Raw genomic sequence first — 14,269 nt, 5'->3', positions numbered from 1 at the left:
GGACAATTTAGGATCACCAATGCACCTGACCTGCATGTCTTTGGACTGTGGGAGGAAACCCACGCAGACACGGGGAGAACATGCAAACTCCACGCTGGGAGGACCTGGGAAGTGAACCTGAGTCTCCTAACTGCAAGGCAGTAGTGCCACCATGCCTCCCTAATAATAATAATAATAATAATAATAATAATAAACTGAAACAAGGGAATGGAGTCTGTAAGAGAAGAGGTACTGTCAGAAAGAGTGGAGCCTGAGAGTCAGCAAGAGAGATGTATTGTAAGAAGGGGCGGAGCTTGGAGGAGAGAATTTGTCAGAAAGGGCGGAGCCTTAAAGACACACAAACACAACATGAGAAGGGGTGGAGCCTAAAGGAGAGAAAGAGACAATTTCAGAAAGGGCAGAGTCTAAGAGAGAGAGAGAAAGAGAGAGAGACACACAGATTGAGAGTTGGGGAGGATCCTGGAAGGGAAAGACTCACACAATGAGAAGAGGAAGAGCCAAAAGAAAGCAATCCTCTAAGAGGTGGCAGATTCTAAAAAAGAGAAACACTTTGAGAATGGGCGAAGACTGGAAGAGAAAGATATTGTCAAAAGGGGTGGAGGGAGCCTGAGAGAGAGAAAGAGAGAGAGAGAGAGACACACACACACACTCAAGAGCACAGAAAATTTGAAATGGCGTGGAGCCTAAGAGAAAGAGACACACAACGTGAAAAGGGGAGGGGCCAAAGAGAGTTAAAGACACACTGTGAAAAGGGGAGGAGCATGAAAGAGATGCATACACCATGAGAAAGCAGGGTGGGGCTGGGGGTTACAGGGGGGGGGACCCTGGAAGAGAAAGAGAGAGAGAAAGAGAGAGATACTGTTAGTTGGCATGGAGACTGTGAGAGATTCACACAAAAAACATGAGAAGAGGCGGAGCCTAAAAGACAGCAATGCTTTCATTAAGGGCGGGGCCATCCTGAGAAACTGTCCGGTGACTGTGTATGAGTCTGTTTGTGTATCAATGTATTTTTGTATAGCGCCCCTCACCAACTTCAGGCTCGGAGCGCTGTGCGCACATGAGACCACAGAGAGGGTGGGAGAGAAGGAGGTGATGAAGCCCTTAAAGAGCTGCACTTACCAGATCCATTCTGCCATGGTCTGGGTGCACGACTGCTGCCACCTCAGAAGGGTTCCTGGTTTGGATCAGCTCAGATTTGGGAAAAGTGGGTGAGGATGGTACCACCTCTGACCCTGTGTGAGCAGCGTGAGGTGGCACAGTCCAAAGACTAAAATTAATTAATTACAGAATATTGGAAAAATGTGATTATTATAAATAAGCTGAATTTGCTAAATACATTTTAACAATATTTCATTTTTTTTGGTGTGGGTTTATTGTTTGTAACAGTTTTGCACAACAGCACCATCTACTGTAAGGTATTCGTAGTATTTCACCTGCCCCAATGATGAATTATTTTACACCACACTTTTTTTCTGGCTTTTGAAACGCCGTTGACGCAGTAAATAAATGGTGTCAGAGTCCTGTGACAAACTTTAATGGCACGCCAGCTTGTGACAAGACCTCAAATGGCCCTCTCCTCAACGCTGTTCATATTTTTAATTTTCTGTTAAAACTGGAAGCCGCAGTTAACAATGACGGCCACGCAAGACAACGTTTAACGCGCGACCTGCTGATGAGGGGCTGCGTGACTTTTAGCGATCTGCTTGGACGAAGGAGCGGCGCGTTCTGCACTTCTTAACACTTCGGCTTTCTGCCTGATTTCAAAGGGGAGACTGTCGCGCTGTCCCACTCTGACGCTGTTAATGAGACGGCCCTTTTCTACAATGGAGGGAGGCGCTGCTTATCAGTCTCATCGACAGTTTCAAGACACGGTCTGGCGACTTCAAAAGCCCGAGCAAAGTGCTCTCGTTTGTCAGAAAGCCTTTTGGCTGTCGCTGCAGAGGCGCCTCCTGGCATGGACTCGAAATATGACAAAGTACGACCCGCGCTGCGCGCTCCCGTCTGCCCGATGCGCGTGATTGCATCCAAACGTCACTCCGGTTCGCGTTCGCCTCACGGAAGTTACAAAGCGGCGCGGTGCCCGAGGACGAGGAGCCTTACTGATAGGGCAGTGAATGAAGGGCACCGAAGGGTTTACCGTAAAGGCGCATCAAACGGATGGAATAATAAGGGGGGAGCAGTAAATGACAGTCAGTAACCCCGCCACCGGGGATGCACAAGCCAGTTTGTTTCTTCGTGCCGGTCCCAAGCCCGGAATAATGGGGAGGGTGATGCCAGGATCCGGTGTAAAATGTTGCCAAATCAATATGCGGACAACAATACAAATTGCCATACCGGATCGGTCGAGCCCGGGGTTAACAGCGACCGCCACCAGTACTGTTAGCCAACGGGGTGCTGGCCGAAATTGGGCTACTGTTGGTCAAAGAAAAAGGAGAAGAAGAGGAGGAAAGTAAAGAACTGAGGGTAGGAACTGTAAATGTTGGCAGTATGACTGGTAAGGGGAGAGAGTTAGCCGATATGATGGAGAGAAGGAAGGTTGATACATTGTGAGTGAAGAGACTAAATGGAAGGGGAGTGAGGCCAGGGGGGTCGGAAGTGGATTCAAATCGTTCTATCATGGTGTGGATGGGAGGAGAAATGGAGTAGGAGTTATTCTGAAGGAACAGCACGTCAAGAGTGTTTGGAGGTGAAAAGAGTGTCAGACAGAGTGATGATGATGAAGATGGAAATTGGAGGTGTGATGTTGAATGTTGTTAGTGTATATGTGACCTACTAGTTGGATGTGCGATGGGTGAGAAAGAAGATTCCTGGCACGAGTTGGATGAAGTGATGAACAGAGAGTGGAGATTGGAGCGGATTTCATTGGACACGTTGGTGAAGGGAACAGAGGAGACGAGGAGGTGATGGGTATGTATGGCATCAAGGAGAGAAATGAAGAAGTTCAGAGGATCATGGATTTCATTTAAAGGATGGAGAAGGTTGCGGTGAATACGTATTTTAAGAAGAGGGAGGAGCACAGGGTTACATACAAAAGTGGAGGAAGATGCCCACAGGTAGATGACATCCTATGCAGAAGAGTCAACCTGAAGGAGATTGAAGACTGCAAAGTGGTGGCAGGGGAAAGTGTAGTGAAGCAGCATAGGATGGTGGTCTGTAGGATGACGTTGGAGATCAAGAAGAGGAGGAGGGTGAGGGCAGAGCCAAGGATCAAATGGTGGAAGTTGAAAAAGGAAGACTGCAAGGTTGAGTTTAGGGAGGAGGTGAGACTGGCACTGGGTGGCAGTGAAGAATTACTAGACAGCTGGGCATCTACAGCAGATGAGGTAAGGGTGACAGCAAGAAGGGTGCTTGGCGTGACATCTGGACAGAGGAAGGAGGAAAAGGAAACCTGGTGGTGGAATGAGGAACTACAGGAGAGTATACAGAGGAAGAGGATGGCAAAGAAGACGTGGGATAGTCAGAGAGATGCAGAAAGTAGACAAGAGTACAAGAAGATAAGACACAAGGTGAAGAGAGAGGTGGCGAAGGGTAAAGAAAAGACATATGATGAGTTGTATGACAAGGTGGACACTAAGGAGGGAGAAAAGGACCGGTGGGCTACAGAGAGGGGCTGAGCTGGGAAAGATGAGCAGCAGGTTAGGGTGATAAAGGATAAAGATGGAAACAAACTCACAAGTGAGGAGAGTGTGTGGAGCAGATGGAAGGAGGACTTTGAGAGGCTGATGAATGAAGAGAACGAGAGAGAGAAGAGGTTGGATGACGAGGAGATAGTGAATCAGGAAGTGCAACGGATTAGCAAGGAGGAAGTAAGGACAGCGATGAAGATGATGAAGAACAGAAAGACCGTTGGTCCAGAGGACATACCTGTGGATGCATGGAGGTGATTAGGAGGGATGGCAGTGGAGTTTTTAACCAAATTGTTTAATGGAATCTTAGAAAGTGAGAGGATGATGAGGAGTGGAGAAGAAGTGTACTGGTGGGCCGATATTTAAGAATAAGGGGGATGTGCAGAACTGTAGTAACTACAGGGGGATAAAACTGATGAGCCACAGCATGAAGTTATGGGAAAGAGTAGTGGAAGGTCAGTTAAGAATTGAGGTGATGATTAGTGAGCAGCAGGATGGTTTCATGACAAGAAAGAGCACCACAGATAATAATTCATTACATTTATATAGCGCTTCTCTCAGTACTCAAAGCGCTATCCACGCAGGGAGGAACCGAACCCACAATCTTCCACAGTCTCCTTTCTGCAAAGCAGCAGCACTACCACTGCGCCACCTATGAGGACATGTGAGGTGATGTTTGCGCTGAGGATTTTGATGGAGAAGAAGAGAGAAGAATAGCAGGAGAAGCATTGTGTCTTTGTGAACCTGGAGAAAGGGAGCATATGGCAGGGTGACTGAGAGGAGCTGTGGTATTGTATGAGGAAGTCGGGAGTGGCAGAGAAGTACGTAAGAGTGGCACAGGATATGAACGAGGGGAGTGTGACCGCGGTGAGGTCTGCGGTAGGAGTGACGGAGGTGGGATTACATCAGGGATCGGCTCTGAGCCCTTTCTTATGCAATGGTGATGGACAGGCTGACAGACGAGATTAGACAGGAGTCCCCGTGGACTGTGATGTTTGCTGATGACACTGTGATCTGCAGGTTGAGGAGACCCTGGAGAGGTGGAGATATGAGAGGAGAGGAATGAAGGTCAGTAGGACCACCAAGACAGAATCCATGTGTGTGAATGAGAGGGAGGTCAGTGGAATGGTGAGGATGAGGGGAGTAGAGTTGGTGAAGGTGGAGGAGTTTAAATACTTGGGATCAACAGTACAGAGTAATGGGGAGTGTGGAAGAGAAGTGAAGAAGAGAGTGCAGGCGGGGTGGAGTTTTAGTGGAGAAGAGTGTCAGGAGTGCTTGGTGACAGGCGGGTATCAGCAAGAGTGAAAGGGAATGTTATATGGGCTGGAGACGGTGGCACAGGAGACAGAGCTGGAGGTGGCAGAGTTAAAGATGCTAAGATTTGCATTGGGTTTGACGAGGATGGTCAGGATTAGAAATGAGGACATTAGAGGGTCAGCTCAGGTTGGACGGTTGGGAGACAAAGTCAGAGAGGCGAGATTGCGTTGGTTTGGACGTGTGCAGAGGAGAGATGATGGGTATACTGGGAGAAGGGTGGTAAGGATAGAACTGCCAGGGAAGAGGAGAAGAGGAAGGCCTAAGAGAAGGTTTATGGATGTGGTGAGTGATGGGAGTAACAGAACAAGATGCAGAGGACAGAAAGATATGGAAGAAGATGATCTGTTGTGGCAACCTCTAATGGGCTCACCAATAATGTGGGGGTCTGGCTCAGGGTCACACTGTGTGGTCGAACTGACAAGCCATGGGGTTTAAGGTGCAGCGCCTTAAATGTGAGGCCTCACCATTCCCCCCTCCTGGGGCTCACCGCCACTCTGTGATGTCACTGCAAGGCCGTCCAGGCTTGTCCCACAAAAGCCACAGCAGTCCCTGTCAGTAACACTGAGCCTCCACTTTGATCTACTTTGGAGCCACACCCACCTCCACACCCCAGTTCTCTTTATCCTATTACCTCGTGGGCCACCCACCTAGCTTATAAGCCACGCCCTCATTCTCTTTAGCCACCTCCCTTCTAAGCCACACCCTCATTCTCTTTATTCTCCTACCTTCTGAGCCGCACCTCCATACTCTTTATCCTATTACCCCCAAAGCCACACCCCTCCAGTCCTTATTCTCTTAATTCTCCAATCCTCAGAGCCGCACCCCCATAAGAAGTAAATGACAGTCAGTGTAAAGCCTCTTATTTGGCATATTGAGAAGTAAACTAATATATCAATCAATTCAATCAATTAAATAATTAAAACTACACCCGAAGAGTGCTGAGTTAAGCCGAGGAGACCTTCAGCCGACAGGGCTGAGGTGTTGGGTGATCACTTAGTAGCGATGCCAAGGTGAGGAGTCCATTGTGATAGGCAAAAAATTGGTGATTATACAGCCAACATCTTCTTAATAGATTATGGAAAGGTCAATCTGGAAAGGAGGAAGAGGAGAATAAGAGCTGAAGATGTCTTGCTGATATTGCAGCCCTGCTGAAGGAACGCCATGTAAAGACAAAGCCTGGCAAAGACGGACCTTCTTGTTATCTCATGTGTCTACCCAGCTCTCCATCTCTGTCACTGTCGCTAACACCCAGTCTTGGAGTGGCTGTCCTTCAGAGACCAAGTTACAACGGTCTGAGGGTCCGGCCGATTCACCCAAAAGAAGGTCAGACCACATGTGACACACACTGTCATGTATCTGCTGGCAGGAGACTCACTGTGTGTCCCCAAGCTGCTGCAGATGATTCAAAATGCAGGAACACATCTGGTGTTCAACCAGACGAGGTGGGCACGTCACTTCTCTCGTCCTGTAGCAGCCCACATTGAGTTCACATCCTTGACGTTTGCCTGCAGAGTAGTCAACGGGTGGGCTCTTACATATATGGAGACACTTGGGAGGTCCTATGCTCCTTCTCGCCCACTCAGGTCTGCTGTTGATGCCACCTGTGTGTCCCATCAGACTCCTTTTTAATGTGTAGCTCCTAGTTGGTGGGACGCGCTGCCCACCTCCATTCCAAATGCTGTCTCCCTCACAGTCCGTTTGTTCGGTGAACTTCGGTGGCTCCGTGTAACCAATAAAGTGTGACTCGCTGGCATTTGGCTCCGTGCTCTTCACGTGTGACAATCGATTCTGTCACCTTGTCCTGTAGCACTTGTTCCTACACAGTCCCCAGTCTGTTATTCACTCAATTATGGTGACCTCCTCTGTAAGTCGCTTTGGATAAAAGCGTCTGCTAAGCAAACAAATGGAAATGGAGAGGAAGACGTTCATGACACGATGGCCACGTCTATAGGTCACGGGTACGTGGAAATCTGGTTGCTCCCTTGCTAATTTAATGAGTTCACCTCAATCCACCTTTTAATTCTGATTTTGGACTGAGGGTCTGCAGCTGTCAGTCACTCGGGTGGTCTCTTTGTGTGACTCCATTGACTTCAGTGCTCTTCACTTCAGCCCACCACTCTGTGAGATGCCTAGGCCTTCCAGTCCTGCCACTGGATTGAAAATTTTAAAATTTGAGTTCTGCCAGCCAGCTGAGTGGGCTCTCAGTTTACATCCTCATTTTTAAGATGGTGGTCACTCCCATTAAATTCTGCTGATCATCAAGCCCCTATTTTGACACCAAAAGTCCACCACTTCAGCCAGTGAGTGCACTGGGGGTGTACACAAGCGAAACCAACTGGGCTCCCACTTGACCAACTGCAGCTGTGGCCCACCCTGATGGGATGTCCCCAGTCAAATTTCTATTAAGATTTGAAACGCAAGCTGCTGGCTTTTAAAGTGAAGTCCCTTCGGTGCCAATACAAAGGCTTTGGGGGTCTTAAATAGAAACTGGAAAATAAATTGATTTGTAATTGGTTTGACGTTGGGGGCTATAAGCCCCTGTTGGTCTTGATCCACCATGACCCCGAAGAAAGCCAAATAATCACTGGAGGCGCCAGTCAGTTTTCACTCTGCAGTTCCTCATGCGGGCAGCTTGCGCCCCTTGGCATTTACTCTTTCAGCGCAGGTGTTTTGTCTGTGCCCAGCCGGCGACCCGCACACAAAGTCTGGGATTATAATGCAGGCATTGAGGTTCTGCAGAGAGGAATGCCTTTGTATGGCCACAGACTCACAAGCCCCACCCATTGTTTGGAGCGCTAGGAACGAGTTATACCAGACTGGCAAACCCAAACCCCCGCACCGCGCCCCCACTCACCGGCCCCCGCATTTTTCAGGTATTGTGTTTCAGCTCTCAGGTCTCTCACAAAGACAAAGCCCAGGATGCCGAGAGGAGCGAGAGAAGAGCGGAGTGTCGGTGTTTCAGAGGACTGAGAGGCGGGCGTGGCTTAGAGCGTAGGAGAATAAAGACCATGGGGGTGTGGCTTCAAAGTAATTCCACGCCAAAGAAAATGGGGGTGTGGCTTATAAGTTACTGGGGTGAAGACAATGGGGGTGTGGCTCAGAAGGTAATACAATAAAGATAATAGAGGTGTGGCTTACAAGGTGGGTGAATAAAGACAATGGGGATGCTGCCTAGAAGGTAATAAGATAAAGAGTATGGGGGTGCAGCTCTGAGGATTGGAGAATTAAGAGAATAAGGACTGGAGGGGTGTGGCTTTGGGGGTAATAGGATAAAGAGTATGGAGGTGCGGCTCAGAAGGTAGGAGAATAAAGAGAATGAGGGTGTGGCTTAGAAAGGAGGTGGCTAAAGAGAACGAGGGCGTGGCTTATAAACTAGGTGGGTGGCCCACGAGGTAATAGGATTAACAGAACTGGGGTGTGGAGGTGGGTGTGGCTCCAAAGTAGATCAAAGCGGAGGCTCAGTGTTACTGGCAGGGACTGCTGTGGCTTCTGTGGGACAAGCCTGGAAGTCCTTGCAGTGACATCACAGAGTGGCGGTGAGCCCCAGGAGGGGGGAATGGCGAGACCTCACATTTAAGGCGCTGCACCTTAAACCCCACGGCTTGTCAGTTCGACCACACAGTGTGACCCTGAGCCAGACCCCCAAATTATTGGTGAGCACATTAGAGGCTGCCACAGCAGATCATCTTCTTCCATATCTTTCTGTCCTCTGCATCTTGTTCTGTTACTCCCATCACTCACCACATCCATAAACCTTCTCTTAGGCCCCCACATTATTGGTGAGCCCATTTTAAAAAATAGAACTGCAGTTTGCCCGTGTTAAATTAGCTAATACAGTGTTTGAGAAACCCTTGAAAGTGTCGACAGAGAGAAAGATGTGGACCCCCTAAGTACCTGAAGCACTGCACCACTTCCACATCCCACTCCTGAATGGTACAGCGAAAGCCAATAAGCAGTTCCTTGGTTTTGCTGATGTGAAGATGCAGACAATTCTCAAACGTCTCCCCCTGGCACCTCTCCTTTGTCTCATCCCCCCTTATCAATAAGCCCCTTAAGAGCAGAATCATCTGAGAATCCCCACGAGTGACCTGCTCTCATATTTATAGTCAGAAGTGTCTGGCAGGCCTGTTCATGTGTTGCTCACACAGTCCTCGAGTCTGCCTGGCAGATAGTCCATCATCTGGGACCCCACCCACCTGCATATCTCTGAGTTGACCCCTTAACAGAGATGGCTGGATGGTATTGAAGGTGCTGGAGAAACCCAAAATACATCATCCTCATGGAGAGGCCAGCTTCATCCAGCCTTGTGGAGCAGACAGATAATTGCATCCTCTGCTCCAGTCTTTATCTGAAATGCAGTCTTTAGGGGGTCCAGGTGGTCTACCACAAGAAGACGCATGTAGTCCAGGACCAGCCTCTCAAAGGTCTCCATGATGTGAGACGTATGTGCACACTGGTGTGTAGTTATTAGGTGAAGAAGAGCCCACCTTACGATGCAGTGGCACCTTCTGAAGCCTTAGGTGACAGAGGACACCACAAGGTTGATGAGCACAGGCCTGAAGAACTTGAGGACCAACTCACCAGGTCCTATTCAGTTGTCTCCTCACTTGGACATCAGTTATGGTCAGAGATGGGCTCCTCGCTGGACATTCCAATTGACGTGGTAGAAGTGGTCGATGATAGTGTTTGGATCTGGTCATTGGAAGAAGGTGACAGTACGACAACTCCTTTAGAGCCCATCCGTCATATGCTTTCTTTCTCCAGGTCCACAAAGACACAATGCAACTCCTTTTGGCCCTCTCTAAACTTCTCCACCAACATCCTCAGAGCAAACATCACATCTGTGGTGCTCTTTCTTGTCATGAAACCATCCTGCTGCTCACTAATCATCGCCTCACTTCTTAACTGATCTTCCACTACTCATTGTTACTACAGCTCTGCACATCCCCTTATTCTTAAATATCGGCCCACCAGTTCACTTCTTCTCCACTCCTCATCATCCTCTCACTTTCCAAGATTCCATTAAACAATTTGGTTAAAAACTCCACTGCCATCTCTCCTAATCACCTCCATGCTTCCACAGTTATGTCATCTGGACCAACGGCCTTTCTGTTCTTCATCCTCTTCATCGCTGTCCTTACTTCCTCCTTGCTAATCCGTTGCACTTCCTGATTCACTGTCTCCTCGTCATCCAACCTCTTCTCTCTCTTGTTCTCTTCATTCATCAGCCTCTCAAAGTCCTCCTTCCATCTGCTCCACACATTCTCCTCACTTGTGAATTTGTTTCCATCTTTATTTTTTATCACCCTAACCTGCTGCTCATCTTTCCCAGCTCAGCCCCTCTCTGTAGCCCACCGGTCCTTTTCTCCCTCCTTAGTGTCCACCTTGTCATACAACTCATCATATGTCTTTTCTTTACCCTTCGCCACCTCTCTCTTCACCTTGCCCCTTATCTCCTTGTACTCGTGTCTACTTTCTGCATCTCTCTGACTATCCCACGTCTTCTTCGCCATCCTCTTCCTCTGTATACTCTCCTGTAGTTCCTCATTCCACCACCAGGTTTCCTTTTCCTCCTTCCTCTGTCCAGATGTCACGCCAAGCACCCTTCTTGCTGTCAGCCTTACCTCATCTGCTGTAGATGCCCAGCTGTCTAGTAATTCTTCACTGCCACCCAGTGCCAGTCTCACCTCCTCCCTAAACTCAACCTTGCAGTCTTCCTTTTTCAACTTCCACCATTTGATCCTTGGCTCTGCCCTCACCCTCCTCCTCTTCTTGATCTCCAACGTCATCCTACAGACCACCATCCTATGCTGCTTCACTACACTTTCCCCTGCCACCACTTTGCAGTCTTCAATCTCCTTCAGGTTGACTCTTCTGCATAGGATGTCATCTACCTGTGGGCATCTTCCTCCACTCTTGTACGTCACCCTGTGCTTCTCCCTCTTCTTAAAATATGTATTCACCGCAACCTTCTCCATCCTTTAAATAAAATCCATGATCCTCTGACCTTCTTCATTTCTCTCCTTGATGCCATACCCATCACCTCCTCGTCTCCTCTGTTCCCTTCACCAACGTGTCCAATGAAATCCGCTCCAATCTCCACTCTCTGTTCATCACTTCATCCAACTCGTGCCAGGAATCTTCTTTCTCACCCATCGCACATCCAATTTGTAGGTCACATATACACTAACAACATTCAACATCACACCTCCAATTTCCATCTTCATCATCATCACTCTGTCTGACACTCTTTTCACCTCCAAACACTCTTGACGTGCTGTTCCTTCAGAGTAACTCCTACTCCATTTCTCCTCCCATCCACACCCTGATAGAACAATTTGAATCCACCTCCGATCCCCCTGGCCTCACTCCCCTTCCATTTAGTCTCTTCATGCACAATGTATCAACCTTCCTTCTCTCCATCATATCCTTTTCCAGTCACACTGCCAACATTCAAAGTTCCTACCCTCACCTCCCCTCTCCTACTCTTCCTCCTCTCCTCCTGACTCCGGACACGTCTCCCCCCTCTTCTTCTTCTTCTTCAGCCCAGTTTCTGCCAGCACCCTATTGGCTAACAGTACTGGTGGCTGCCATTGTTAATGTTGTTATATGGGCATGAAGAAAAACACTGGTTTGTGCATCCCCTGTGGCTAGGTTAGAAAGGCACTATATAAATAAAACGTACTATTATTATTATTGTTATTATTATTATTATTGTTATTATTATTATATGATTATGTATTATTAAATTATAGATGGGTGTGTAAGGCACTATATAATAAGCAGATCGAACTTTATTTGTCCCCAGCTGGAGATCTGCGGAAGTCGCCATAATGTCCATGAATCCCATTGATTTCTTACCCCGCGTTCAGCACAAATCCAAGTTTACTGACATTCGCTGGCCTTCCTGTTGTCCGTATTGAGTTTTCTTCTAATTCGGCTTTTCGCTGCATGTCCCGTATGACGTCATTAACACAGATCTTCACTTTGAGTGATTTTTATGCCAATTGTTTGGTTGATGGTACCCTAACACCTTGTCTACTCCTTATGTGGGGTTTCCTCAGCGCCTCTCTGCTGCCACTTCGATTTTCCGTCGCTCCACCAATGCTGCTGCAGTTCTTCACTTTCCGGCTGCAAACCATCTTCCTCCTGGGATAATCAAAGTCTACCTAACCTAACTTATGACTGGAAGGACGTGCAGGCTGGAGGGAGTGAGACTGACGAGGACAGGCAGGGGGGTGAGAAAGTGGACAGCACTGAACTCGGAGCCCTCACTCCACTCACGAGCCTTGCTGGTTTGCCTCTGAGGCGCTCCGTCAGCCGATCCTATGGCGCCACCTGCTGGCCGCTTTGTGAATTGCGGGTGAAGAGGACAGGATGGGGGGCGTCCCGTTAGTTAACCTTTCTTGTAGGAGTCTCTTACATTAATCATGGTTTTTTTTTTGTAATAAATATTTGCATTCCCTTTCTCTCAATAATCGCTCGGCACAATCAGCTGCCATCTACGTTGTTTCTCTCACCCACCCTGCAGTGGATATCTCAGTACAGCATATGATTTATGAGCATTTAATTTTTCAGGTAAAACGGACACTTTTTGAAATTTATATAGCGTCTTTCACCATGTATCAAAATGATCTGGTCCCTTTTTTAACACTCGTTTTCTGATTTCCGTCTGTTTTTCACATAAATATTGAGTCTTCAAAGCCTCTTCCGGAGTAACAGCCTCATCTTATTGCCATGTGCAAAAGTTTGTACACCCCACGGTAAATAAATAAATGTATAGTGACATGTGGTGACAATGAACTAATCATTAAATGACATGCGCCAGTGCCTGCTGGGTTTGGCTCCAGCTTCCCTGCGACTAATAAGTGGGTTAAGAAACTCAATGGATGGATGGATGAATGTTAGCGTAAATAATTCAATAGGCCTTTTCTTGCTTATTTCTTTATGAATTTTCTTGTGAAGCACATGGACCTCCAGCTCCATGGATTGCACCGTCTTTGTTGTTCTTGCTTTCTGTGTCACCCACTTGATGCACAGCAGATGGCTCTGCTCTTCTTTTTCTTCTCCATCCCTTTGTCTTGTTTTGGCCTTCATCGTGTCTTCAGCTGATGTGAGTTGCTTGACGCTCAGCAGATGTTCTTTTACTTCCTGCCATATCACTTTGTTTGCCTGTCACTTTGTTGGCTGAGATCCACACATGACCGTCGAGGGTTTGCCAAGGTTGCTGCTGCCAAAATGTTTTTGCCTCACCAGAACATATCAAGAACATGAGTCTTTGATCAAGACCAAGTCCAAGATTAGCCCCAGAGGCTAGTGATTAACTGTGTGTCAGGCGGACAGACCTTAGCATTTCATGTATACGCATTGAATTATTTCTTCATTTATTAAGTTGAGTGACATTGGACACTACATGACATCCATCCTCCCATTTCCTAAACCTGCTTTATCCTGAGCAGGGGGTGTGGAGGAGCTGCATCCATCCCAGATAGCACAGGAGGCATAAGGCAGGAGCAGCAGCAGGATCACAGGGTGAACACCAGCACACCCACACCAGGACCAGTTCAACAACAACATCTCACATAACCTGCACAGAAGGTGAAGCACCCATCGGAAAACCCCCCGGGAGAACATGCAGACTTCACACAGGGAGGACCCTGGACAGGTGGTGTGGCGTACCGGTTAAGGCTGAGCATCTGAGCTCAAATCCTGACACCGTGTGACCCTGCCATGTGCTCCTACTGTAAAAGCATTGTCCTATTGTCGTCATTTACAAAGTGACTGGTGACCACCTGACATACAGTAAGCCTGTGAAGTTCACACCAACTCTTTTTCCCAAAGGCAGAGGGTATGCGGTCCCCAGAATGTGATTTCATTTTCATACACTCCATTTCCACCATTCTCTGTAAAGTTTTTGTGTGTCACCTCCTTATGCTGTCACCTGTCATATTTTGCTCACACCACTTACATTCATTTCCTACCTCCTGACCTTCAGGACCACCATAATAATGCTCTGATATTTGGCTGGGGTGCCCACTGCTGCCTCTATGACTTCATTTTGTGAGGAATCCTTCTCATTGCAACGTGGCAGCCTTCAACATGGTCTCACATGACTCCTCAGACTGATGAGCAGCACCAGCTTTTGCTCTAAGATTACTGAAGATGCCTCTTTTTTATTTTTTCCTTCAGCCTGAAGTGAACACAATGCCCAATCCACCAAAGGTTCATTTTATCTACTGAGGCAAATGCACTTCAGCATCAAATAGTCAGGGAGCACTTACGTGTTCACACTTCTGCTTGCTGATTTAGACTTTCTTGACTGAATA

The sequence above is a fragment of the Polypterus senegalus genome, chromosome 13 (genome assembly GCF_016835505.1).
Source record: "Polypterus senegalus isolate Bchr_013 chromosome 13, ASM1683550v1, whole genome shotgun sequence".
NCBI classification, from domain to species: domain Eukaryota; kingdom Metazoa; phylum Chordata; class Cladistia; order Polypteriformes; family Polypteridae; genus Polypterus; species Polypterus senegalus.
This window is presented reverse-complemented; position numbering follows the sequence as displayed.